The sequence below is a fragment of the Anas platyrhynchos genome, chromosome 3 (genome assembly GCF_047663525.1).
Source record: "Anas platyrhynchos isolate ZD024472 breed Pekin duck chromosome 3, IASCAAS_PekinDuck_T2T, whole genome shotgun sequence".
NCBI lineage: Eukaryota > Metazoa > Chordata > Aves > Anseriformes > Anatidae > Anas > Anas platyrhynchos.
Window position 1 is genome coordinate 81,637,597 of NC_092589.1, and position 11,472 is coordinate 81,649,068.

The window sequence follows — 11,472 nt, forward strand, 5'->3', positions numbered from 1 at the left end:
GGGGATGGGAGGATGAAGGATCTACACAAATATTTAACGTGGCCTTTCTGTTTGTTGATGATGGAATATTGTTCATATAACAGAAGCTAAGTGTTGCAGTGTGTCAGCACTAAAACTGTGATATTTGTCATAAGTTTGCACAATCAGGACTTGAATAATCTTTTCTGGCCACTGAAAACACTTTCTTTCTTCACTTTTTCTTATATTGTTCCCTTCTTCCACAATTTCCTTTGGCAGAGGTACTAACTACTATTCAAGTCCAGAGAATCACAGAATCATACAATGGCTTGGGTTGGAAGAGACTTTAAAGACCATCTCATTCCAAACCCCCTGCCATGGGTAGGGATGCCACCCACTAGGTCAGGTTGCCCAGGGCCTTATCCAACCTGGTCTTGAACACCTCCAGGGATGGTGCATTCACAGTCTCTCTGGGCAACCCATTCCAATGCCTCACCACCCTCTGAGTGGAGAATTTCCTCCTAACATCTAATTTAAATCTCTCCTGTTTTAGTTTAAAACCATTCCCCTTTTTCCTATCACTATCTGTCCAAACAAAAAGTTGTTCCCCATTTTTATAAGCCTCTTTTAAGTACTGAAAGGTTGGAATGAGGTCTCCCTTGTGCCTTCCCTCCTTTATGCTTAACAGTCCCAAGTCTCTTAGCCTTCTTTCTTCATAGGAGAGGTGCTCCAGCCCTCTGTTCATCTTTGTGGACTTCTTCTGGACCTACTCTAAGAGGACGACATCCTCCTGGAGCTGAGGGCTCCAGAACTGAATGCAGTTTATCCCCTGAAAACTGAATTAATCTGAGACCCTGAATATTTTCCTGGATTGATTCTGAACTCTCTTCTTCAGTTCCCCGAAATAGCTCTTCTTATGTTTCTAAGCTAGAAGTTTCTCCCCCTTCCTTCCATGAACTGTAAGACCTCTCTTATCCAAATGTGTGATTTGATGCACCCTTCCAACTCATATGTTAACTCATACACTGATTAAATCCCTGCACTGATCAGTCCATGAACAAGATGGGTTGTTTTGGTGCATGTTTCTTTATTTTTAAATTGAATTCATTGCAAGTGCTTTTGTGCTGTTTAGAATCCAGCAACACAGATTGAAAATCTGATTTTGCAAATAACTTTTTTTATTTACACACAGATAGTGAAGTAACAAAATGACAGGCATCACTCATACCTGTAGGATAAAGTACTGTTTATAGCCTTATACAACCTCTTACTAAAAGCCATATAATTTATGGTGCATTTACTATTCTGTAAAGGCCATATTTGTTCTTCATATGTCATAATTCTCATTTCTTGGCTCCCAGGGCTGAGAGAGGATTTATTGTGTCATCTCAAGTGTAGTTTCATAAGAATGATCAGTTCAGGCACCTAGATTTACCATTCAACGCATCTGTCCTGCACGGGGCTGCTATATAAACCATAATATTACATTAGGATCCATAGGACAATAAACTTGGATGCTGTTTCCATATTTTCATATGCTAGAAGTGGCACCAGTGCCTTTTACTACAGCTTTACACTTAGAAATGTAAAACTTGAGGAAGATCATGGAATGGCTACACCTAGACAAACAGAGGGAAAAAATAAATAAATTAAAAATAATAATAAAAAGAAAGCACAGGAAAGCCACATTAATTTTAATTAAGTCCTTTTTCCTGGTAGTGCAGAACAATTCAAAAGGCTATATTTTGACCCAGACTGTTCAGAATCATAGAATGGCTTGGGTTAGAAGGGACCTTAAAGATCATCTAGTTCTAATCCCCCTGCCATAAGCAGGGATGCCCCCCACTAGATCAGGTTGGCCAAGTCCCCATCCATCCTGGCACTGAACACCAGGGATGGTGTATTCACATTCCTCTGGGCAACCTGTTCTTGTGTCTCACCACCCTGAGTGAAGAAAGGTCATTTTCATATGGTTAGGTATTCATATTCATGTTATCCCATTCAGACTTAAGAATTTTATCCCTTGAAGATCTTTGTGTTCATTTTTAATACCAAGCTTTTTTTTTTTTTTTTTTTTTAATGGAATAGCACTATTTCAAAGTCTTAACAAGGTTGCTCATGAATAAACACAGGACTTGGGAAATATTCTTGAGCTGAATTAGTCATTGAAGCAATTCTTGAAGTAGGACATAAACAAAGGTTTGCAATGAGAGAACTGTTTAAAAGTTCTTCTAGTGATAATATATATATATATATCATACAGTTTATATTATGACGGGGCAGGATTCATGCCATCACAGTGTAGGTGTCTAAAATTTAAATGTGGTAAAGAATGGACAGCTAAATGTCTCAGAAAATCCTGTGTGATCTCCAGCTGCACATGTCGTATGTCCTAGTGCTTCTGAAGTGTCCAGAACTGCTGATTCTTAGGTAGCTGAATTCCACCTCTAAGTCTGTAACTCAAGAAAGTTTTCTAGATTCTCTCTCTTCAGTGACAACAGAGAAAAGTGTCCAAGCAATTATTAATTCCATTGAAGTTAACACCTGTAACATTTACTGTTCTCTGCACGTACTTATTTGTTCAAGTGTCAGAGAGATTCATATTTAAAAAAAAAAAAAAAAAAAAAAAGACAGAGAGAGAGACTAGATAGCAAAACAATCTTGGATGAGACTCAGAGATTTAGGCATTTGGTACTCGTTTATGTGTGACTATACAAAACAGAGAAAGATGAAGGAACCTGCATTGTCCTGGTTAAAAATAAATAAATAAATAAATAATAAAAATAAAAATAAAGATAAAAATAAAGATAAAAATAAAAATAAAAATAAAAATAAAAATAAAAATAAAAATAAAAATAAAATAAATAAAAATAAAAATAAAAATAAAAATAAAAATAAAAATAAAAATAAAAATAAAAATAAAAATAAAAATAAAATAAATAAAAAGAAAAAGAAAAAGAAATAAAAAGAAAAAGAAAAAGAAATAAAAATAAAAATAAAATAAAAATAAATCCTTTGCAGCCATGCTACATTCACAATTGTACAAAAGGAACTGGTAGAATAAGACAGTACTTTTCCAAAGAGGACTCCTCCCAAATCACGTAGGAATGATTTAAAACTACAGCTTAATTCCCTGTTCCTCATTCATAGATACCAATGAGTACATTTTTCTGTTTAAAGTAAATAAATAAATTATACATTTCTTCTCAGAATTTTGTCTCTCTAGTTTAGGCACTTTTCAAACAGTTGCCCATCCCATAAGGAAATCACTTTAAATGCTTGCCAAAATAATGTTTGTGGCTACCTATAAACCTCAGCCATGTGCATTTTTTTCAGTGAGTTTCATAATTCAGTAGCCCTTATCTCACAGCTGTAATGTCAAAACCAGACAATATTAAGAGTGAGGGATTTGGTTCTTGGATATTTTATCCCCATTTATAAGAGGCTAACTGGAAGGAAGGCACAAATCAAATGGCAGTAACTTTACTCTTCACATGTCTGCAGAGTGTTACATGACAAGACCAGAGCATTAAAACTACTGGAATTTTCACTTTAATGATACATAAAATGTTCCAGTTTTGCCTGTACAAGGCAACTGGGAGAAGAGTTTACAGCTGGTGACGATCTTATAATGCATGGTGTATTAGAAATATCACAATTAATTCAATAAATGTTTTAAATGAAGTGCTTTCTGAAGCAACTGAACAACTGCTAAATTAAATGGGCCCCAGAAGTGCAGTAGAGTTAGCAATGTCATTTATAACAGAAAGGAAAAATGTAAATGCATCAGTTTACAGATGTTTTTATTTAATATCTCTAATCCAAAAGATCTGACAAGATGAGACCACCCCAGTGTTCTTGGATGACAGCGCCCCTAGGGCTTCAACACTTCTCAACAAGTAGCAAATCCCTATTAATCCCTTGAGCACTTGTTGTAATGACATTAATCATGATGAACTCTTCCAGTATTAATACGGATGTCATCTATAATTCCAAAAGAATCCCACTGAAATTTGAATTGAGCAAACCTCATATAACTGGAGTAGGGATCATAAAATAACTCAGTGTTTCAATTTTACTGGAAAAAAAAATAATCAAAGATCCTACTTTTTAAAGCCTAGCCAATTTAAATGAAATTCTTAGCCCTTGGAATAGCATTGATTATATTCAGTTTATTTGTAGAAGTCACATTTATGTTGGCCATATTTTGCCATGCAGTTCAGCATCTGTTAACAGATTTAAATAAATAAAGTGTCTGAGCAGTTAATCACAGACTTGAACTTGTTATTTTACATACAAGACTTTATGTCATTATACATTATGTTTACTGCACATGTAAAGTGCCTAATGAATTCTTGAAAACACTGCCATAAAGCCTGTTTAAACTATTGCATCCCTGCATGAGAGTATTTTAAGTCTGGTTTTGAGAACTCTGAAAACCTCCAAGTTCCCATTTCTGCAGTGCCTTTTCTGTAAAACATGCTACAGATTTTTTTTCATGTATTCCTTATACACAAATACTGCATATCTCTAGCATACTCATAGCAAAGAGTCCAAAAATTCAGTTCAGATGATTTAAATTAAATAAACAGCAGATCCAAACCCTAGTACAGTACAGTACAGTAATGAGTGATCACACTATGCATGCTCCCATCAGAGCACCACCTATTAGTAAGAGTTTCAGTCAATACCTGAGTGGGTAGCATCTGACCTATGAATGGCCAAGAGGTAGGAAAAATAAGTAGTTCATCCCTCTGTTTCTTCTTTATATATAACCATCAGCTTTTCTGAGGAAAGAGCACCATGGCAGCCAATCAAGAGGAATGATTCTTCACAGAATCACAAAATCATAGAATATCCTGAGTTGGAAGGAAACCACAAGGGTCCAATTCCTAGCTCCACGCAGGGCCATACAAAAATCAAACCACATGTCTGAGAGCATTGTCCAAATGCTTCTTGAACTCCAGAAGGCTTAGTGCCATGACCACTGCCCTGGGGAGCCTATTCCAGTGCCAAACCACCCTCTCAGTGAAGAACCTTTTCCTAACACCCAGCCTGACCCTCCCCTGTCCCAGCTCCATACTGTTCCTTCGGGTCCTGTCACTATCCCCAGAGACAGAGCTCAGCGCCTGCCCCTCCATGCCATTTGTGAAGAAGCTGCAGGCCACCATGAAGCCTCCCCTCAAGTCTCCTTTTCTCTGGGCTGAACTCTTCACCAATTTTGTAGTCATCCTTTGGACATTCTCATAGTTTAATGTTCCTCTTATGTTGTGGCACCCAAAACTGCACACAGCACTTGAGGTGAGGCACACCAACGCAGAGCAAAGCAGGACAATCCCTTCCCTCAACTGGCTAGCAATGCTGTGCCTGATGCACCCCAGGGTACAGTTGGCCCTTTTGGCTGCCAGGGCACACTTCTGACTCATATTCAACTTGCCATCGACCAAAACCCCCATGATCCTTTTATGCAGGGCTGCTCTCCAGACTCTCATCCCCCAGTCTGTATTTATAGCTAAGGTTGTCCTTTCCCAGGTCCAGAATCTGATGCGTGTTCTTGTTCAGTTTCACATGGTTGGTGATTGCCTAGCCCTCTAATTTGTCAGGATCTGTCTGCAAGGCCTCTCTACCCTTAATGGAGTCAGTTGCTTCTCCCAATTTAACGCCATCCACAATCTTGCTCAGTATACCTTCAACTCCCAAACTAAAAGGGAGATTTAGATTAGATATTAGGAAGAAATTCTTCACTCAGAAGGTGGTAAGGCGTTGGAACAGGTTGCCCAGAGAAGCTGTGGATGCCCCATCCTTGGAGGTGTTCAAGATCAGGTTGGACGAGGCCCTGGGCAACCTGACCTAGTGAAAGGCATCCGTGCACATGGCAGGGGGATTGGAACTAGATGGCCTTTAAGGTCTCTTCCAACACAAGCAATTCTATGACTCTATGAAGTTCTGCATCCAAGTTATTTATGAAAGCATTAAAGAGAACTGGCCCTAAAATGGAGCCCTGGGGAACCCCAATAGTGACTGGCTGCCAACCTAATGTAACCCCATTTACTAGAATACTCTGAGCAAAACCCATCAGACAATCGTTCACCTATTGTATTATTTCTTTATCTAGCTGTGTGCTGGACATTCTGTTGAAAAAGATTCTGTGAGAAACAGTATTGAAAGTTTTACTGATATCCAAAATGTTTACATCAACTGTCTTCCTTTGGTCAACTAGATGGGTGACCTTGTCATAAAAGTAAATTTTGTTAAGCAGGATCTTCCTCTCATGAACCTGTGTTGGCTATGACCATTGACCATATTGTCCTTCAGGTGTTTTTCAATAACTCCCAGAATAATTTTCTCCATAATTTTACCAGTCACTGAAGTGAGACTGACAGGCCTGTAATTACCAGGGTCTTCTTGTTTGCCCTTCTTGAAAATTGGAACAACATTTGCCAGCTTCCAGTCAACTGGGACCTCTCTAGATTCTGAAGACTGTTGAAAAGTAATTGAGAGAAGTCTTGTGATGACATCAGCCTGCTGAGTACCCTGGGGTGAATTATCAGGCCCACAGACTTACACGCATAGAGTCTTGCTCTGGAGAAATGGATTTCTTCAGTGAGGAAGAAACAAAGGGAGATTTGTTATTCCTCAGCCTAACTCTCAAGGCAGAATATAGCTTTTGTGGAACAGTCTTGAACTGCTGACCTCAAATCAAAGCATTGTCATTTGTTCCGGTAGATGCAGATCAGGTTGCTGATTGGGAACAGACTGGAACAGACAGAACTCTTTCTTGCAAGACAAAATTACTGATATGTATTTGCTTTCTGTAACAAAGGAGTGTGTATTTTGCTACATGAAAATCAAATGTAATGTGTAGACTCCTTTAGAAAGGAGTCTAACAATAAAATTATTTTATTGATGTAACAAGAAAAGAATGTTAAGCTAATGATTAGGTTTAAAGGGGTTTCCACACTACTGTAAACTTTGTAATCTTGAACCAGCAGTTTATGACTATATTCTTTGAGGTGTTTCATGCATTACAGTGCAATGCATAACAAGGGCTTATCAGTGGGGGATGTGGCTGTTGCAGACAAGAGGGTCCCCACACATAACCGCTATGAAATGGCTCTTTAGAAGACTCTCTAAATGCCGTTGCGAAGGAAACCCGGAAAGAAATGCATGAAAAAGGAGTTGGAATTATGTATATAAGTAATGACCTGATCATGTATGGGTTCTCTGGCAAGACAGTATTCTCTGAACTTTAGTAACTGTTTCAGTCCTTATACTGACATTAGATGAATAAGCCTTCTCTTCATTTCTCAAAAAGAAAAGTTAAAAGGAGAGATAAACATACACCATAATACTCTAGAAAATGAAATGTTCTCACTTAAGAGAAGAGAATTAGAGTACAGAGAGCTTGTATTTATATTGCTGCTCTGCTTGCTTCAGCACAAGAAAGGGCTGGTCTTCCTCAGGCAAGGAAAGTGGACTACACACCAACGTAGTACACTATTTTCCATGAATTACTTCCAAGCTTCCCAGCTGGGAAGGATTTTTCCTTCAAAATTAAGTATCCATTAGGTCAGTGGAAAAGAGTGATTGTGTAGGCCTCTGCTTAACATACCACATGGGATGAGGGAAACTGAAGTCCATGTCTTTGCTGCTTGGTTATACATACAATGTATACCACCTTCTACAGAAGAAGGGAGAGAGAAAAAGAAACACACGTGCATTCCTGATTTACCCAATGTTTGTTTTCTGAGAGACTCACTTTCTTCTTTTAAACCAAGATAAGAAAATCAGCCCAGTTCCTTAATGTCATGTGAGTAGTAACCTCACATTTGGATAAGGTGTGCAGATATACATTTAAGTTCACTAGTTTGGGATTTGATGAATTTGCTAATCTGAAAGTGCATAAAGTCACACTTTTGATAAGCCACAGAATACTCTGCCTCTGCATTACTAAAGATATGTGATTGTCAAATTTCCTTGGCTTGTTTTATTTTTAACAAATTATGGAATAATTATGTATGACTTCCAATAACTCCATCTCCCTCCTAACTGCTTTGCTGGAGGTAGAGTTCTGTGTTCAAATTCATGAAATGTACAATTTCTAGAAAGCCTGGAGGAAAAAAAAAAAACAAACCAAAACAAAACAAACAAAAACAAACAAACAAACAAACTATATATCCCCAGATCATGATAATTTAACTGCAGGATGGCTACTGTAATTATAACAACATGAGAGAAAATTGATGCATCTCTCTTACTCCACCTTCTAACCCCTAAAACTTCCACCTTCCAACCTTCCCCCACTGTCATTTACGCCTCATTTTACACTTACTATTTAAGCCAATTAAAATTATTTTTGAAGATTTTTATATGTGAATGTTGCTTCCTATTGCTTGGCACCCTCCCCTGCTTACTTATTTGTGTTCACACGCAAATACCCAAAGATATCCCTCAACCACACGAATTTCTAACAGATTTACTTGCTCTAGGGAACCTGCTTTGGCAGGGGGGTTAGACCCAATGATCTCTTGAGGTCCCTTGCAACCCCTACAATTCTGTGATTTCTTCTCTCCTCTCAGCCACAAAGCCCACCTCATCCACTTCTTCCATTGTCCCTAAGGAGTCCATATAACTGTAATCTTTATTTTGAAGAGCCCTGTGGCCTTCTCAGAAGAGAAGAAGAAAAGGAAAAAAAAAATTAAAAAAAAAAAAAAAAAGAGAAAGTGAACAAAAAAAAATGTGTTCAGTAAGGCTGCCTTCCCTCTTTTGCATCACAAAATAGGTTGGTAAAATTAATAATCTTTTTATTGTTGGTACAATAAACAATAACACAGTATTTCAGCCCTAAGAGAACTCCGTTTCTTCAGGGCTAGGTATGTCATGCAACTATGTTTGAAATTAACTTCAGTTTGAATTACTGGTCCTACTTTGCACTTGTACATCTAATAGTATGGTTTCTCAAGCAAACTTGTGTATTTTAGAACATCAGAAAAAAATATGTGTAAGCGCATAGGTTATAGGACATGTACAAGTTGAATTTGCAGTTCTCCCTATACAGGCAGTCAGTTCTAGACCAGACAGCTAATGGTAGAGGAGTGAAAAGCATGCTGCGAACAACTTACTTAGCGTCACCCAAAGAGTATAATGGCACACTTTCCAGGCTCTGGGCACTCTGTTGAAATCCCTTCTATACTTCCATGAAAACTTCTTGCCTAGATGGGCTTTGCCTTATGACTTTGTCTTTATCTCATTCTCTTTCCTTACCTAGCCCACATTTTACCTTTCTTTTCTCCTTTTACCTAACACCAAGGTTTCCTCTTCACCATCAAAACACATAATTCTGAATATCACATTTCCTCCTAAGTAATACCTTACAATACCTTATTAGGAGAAAAATGATATGTTTTACCCATATCATGGGAAATGTTAGACAGTTTCAATCTAAATATTTAAAAATAATAATAAAAAATACATGTATGATGAAGCAAATACCTGGTATGGAATGTTCCAGATCAAATACTTAGCACACAAGCTTTAGGTAACTAAACATAGTCATAGAAAATATCGGGCATAGAAATACTGGAAAGTGATGTTTCAAATCCTATGTATAAAATGTAACTTGTCAAGTATTGAAACATTTTAAGAAAAAATACAGAAAGGCAGAAAAACATTTACAGTCTGTTTCTGATATATTAGCAAGGAATTTTCCAGTGCCATTTTGCACTAGTTGGGTACTGTGGTGCAAAGGTGATCAGGAGTTCTTTGTCCTTTGTATAACTGCATGATTCCTATTTAGTAACCTGTCTCAGTTTATTTCTTGCTCTTGGAAAGAGCCTGTGATAATCATGGATTAATGACACCTTCAGTGGAATTATGAAAAAGGCCAAATTCCTCAGGATGATTTTCTTCTTTCCTCTCTCACCATGAAACAGAATGTTGTGCCTTGTGAATGAGAAGAAGCTTCCATATGCCACTTTTGGATTCTTGGTGATAATAGGTCTCACCTACTTGTATGCTTTTCTAAATGGGAGTAGAAAGGTGATCTGACAAAGAAATAGAAGGAAAGGATACATCTAACTTTTTGCATAAATGTTTATGTTTTATAAAAGAGGGGAAAATCATGATAACCAATTCTGTTTCTTCCATGCAAAGGGAAGGATTCTAAGCTGTTCCTGTCAAGATACAAATAGAAGGGGTTTTAGTGTTCCAAAACACAGTGGAAATGCACAATATGTAGGATGGATTCAGAACTGAATCCTCACTGATGTACTTCTAGCTTTGCTAAAGATACTAATGGATCTGGTCTATGAATACGATGACCCAGTCCCCAAAGATTTATACAGAAGTAAAGTCTGCAGTCCTCTGAAGTTATGCTAGTTCTCTATAGCAGATGCAGTATATCATCCCTACTAAGACAAACTAATAAAGGTTTGCTAAAAAAGCAGAAAGGTAAGGTTAAAACTGGTGTGGATATTGTAGCCACTTAGAGTACAAAAGGGATTCTTCTTGCTATAAGCCTGCCTTGCATCAGAATGGACTGTTCTGCTGTGCACACTCATGCACATCACTGGTGTGTCCAGAATAATTTTCTCCCTGATGCAACAAATGTTGAAGTCATGCCATCTGAAGATCAACACTTGCAATGAGGACACATGGGGTCTCCAGAAGATAGCTCTCTACTGCATGAATGGTGTGCATTTGGTATCAGACTGGTGTGAATTTCACTGCCGACAAAAATTCAGCTTGTGCACAGTAACAGATTGCTATAAACTGACTACCAGTCCTTTCCACTTTGTACTATAGCAATTGGTCACATGTCCTCAAAGGGGAAAAAAAAATAAAAAATTTAATTGCTTTGAATAGAGGTGATTTTGAACAGAGGTAACTTTGGTTATAGGTTGTGTTTAAAGTTATGTAGATGATCATTGAGATTAGCAAGGAATATAAAAGACTTTAATATGAGACTAAAGAGATAGTCACTTACTTCTTAACAAGCTAATGATATTCATAGACTTTGCCTTCTGGTATAGCTATTTTAACCACACAAGATGTAACAAGAAAACGAGGCCTTTGTTCCATACCTAAAGTAATAGCCCTGTTGTTTCCAAGGTCTAGAAGGACTCCTATCACAGTACTTGTCAGCCAACACACTCACACAGGCAGTATAGCTGCTGATCAGACTTCCACTGGAAGTGCTGATCAGACTTCCAACTGCTAAATCATAAAACTGATTTTTATAATGAAAAATGGATTATTTGCTTTCATGAGTATAGCTACCTTATTTAAACTCAAAGGGTAGGAGTTATTTCTACTTAGTTTTTGCAATTGGAAAACTAAGAAAATGGGTTAGCTTTCTTTCCTCCTTACAAGAGCACAGAAAGGACAGGGGTACTTCCAGAAGGTGATTCATCTGACTGTGATGGGATAGTTGTGATAAACTGCTTCCTAGAAATTTCCAGACTAGAAAACTAGGTAAAACAGTTTGTATGCATTTAATTGATCTGCAATTCATAC